At 41.2% G+C, this 1172-nt stretch overlaps 1 pseudogene; it reads left to right on the top strand.

The window, feature by feature from the left end:
• The first annotated feature begins 321 nt into the window (after window positions 1-321).
• Window positions 322-805, top strand: LOC118832988 (annotated as a pseudogene).
• Window positions 806-1172: the final 367 nt, after the last annotated feature.

Genomic DNA, 1172 nt, shown 5'->3' with positions numbered 1-1172 from the left:
CAGCCTAAGAGAACTCTAAAAATACAATTTAGAAATAAGATGACTCCAATTACATTTTCGGATTATCACATATTGAAATTATTGATCCTGATAATTCTGGTACTTATATATTAATACATTTATACCTTAAATACATTTTATTTATTTATTTAGCACTGTTCAGCTCCTCCTAGCCAACTGTTGCCTCTGGCCCAGGTATTACAAATATTTGCCTGGCCATGAATGAACTTATAAAAAAACAAAACCTTATTTCATATGATTATTTGCTTTAAGAACCATCCAGGCTCTTCCAGAGAAGGCTCTCACACCACCATTGCAGCCATGTCTCTTATAATCCCTGAGAAGTTCCAGCACATTTTGAGACTGCTCAACACCAACATCGATGGACGGTGGAAAACAGCTTTTGCCATCATAGCCATCAAGGGTGTGGGTCAAAGATATGCTCATGTAGTACTGAGGAAAGCAGACATTGACCTCACCAAGAGGGCTGGTGAGCTCACTGAAGATGAGGTGGAGCATGTGATCACCATCATGCAGAATCCCTGGCAATACAAGATTCCAGACTGGTTCCTTAACAGGCAGAAGATGTAAAGGATGGAAAACATAGTCAGATTATGGCCAATGGTCTGGACAATAAGCTATGTGAAGATCTGGAGCGACTAAAGAAGATTTGGGCACATCGTGGGCTTCGGCACATCTGGGGTCTCCAGGTTCGAGGCCAGCACACCAAGACTACAGGCCACAGGTGTCGCACTGTGGGTGTGTCCAAGAAGAAGTAAACAACTTCACTGGCCTTGTCTATTAATAAATAGTTTATAACAAAAAAAAAGAACCATCCAGATTTGAATTTGGCACCCTGACCCTCATTGGTCAGCTTTCACCAAACTCTACTTTAGGCATTCCAATCCCTGATTCCAATTCTTCAGAGCCTTACAAAAAGGTTTGAATTAACAAAAGGCCTAAGGAATTTGAAAAAGGTGGGCCACTTCCCTTTCAAGCAAAACGACCAAGCTAAAACATTTTTAGTTTTCCCCTTCCTTTGTCTGCCTCAGCATGAGAAGGGGATCCCTTTCACTTGCTGAGGAGGATTGACAAAGGTGAGTTGAAGAGGAACACAGGATTATCCATAATAAAGATCTCAGCCATAGGTAAATTACTTTGGGCCTTACATC

Source organism: Trichosurus vulpecula (assembly GCF_011100635.1).
Source record: "Trichosurus vulpecula isolate mTriVul1 chromosome X unlocalized genomic scaffold, mTriVul1.pri SUPER_X_unloc_1, whole genome shotgun sequence".
NCBI lineage: Eukaryota > Metazoa > Chordata > Mammalia > Diprotodontia > Phalangeridae > Trichosurus > Trichosurus vulpecula.
This window is presented reverse-complemented; position numbering and strand designations above follow the sequence as displayed.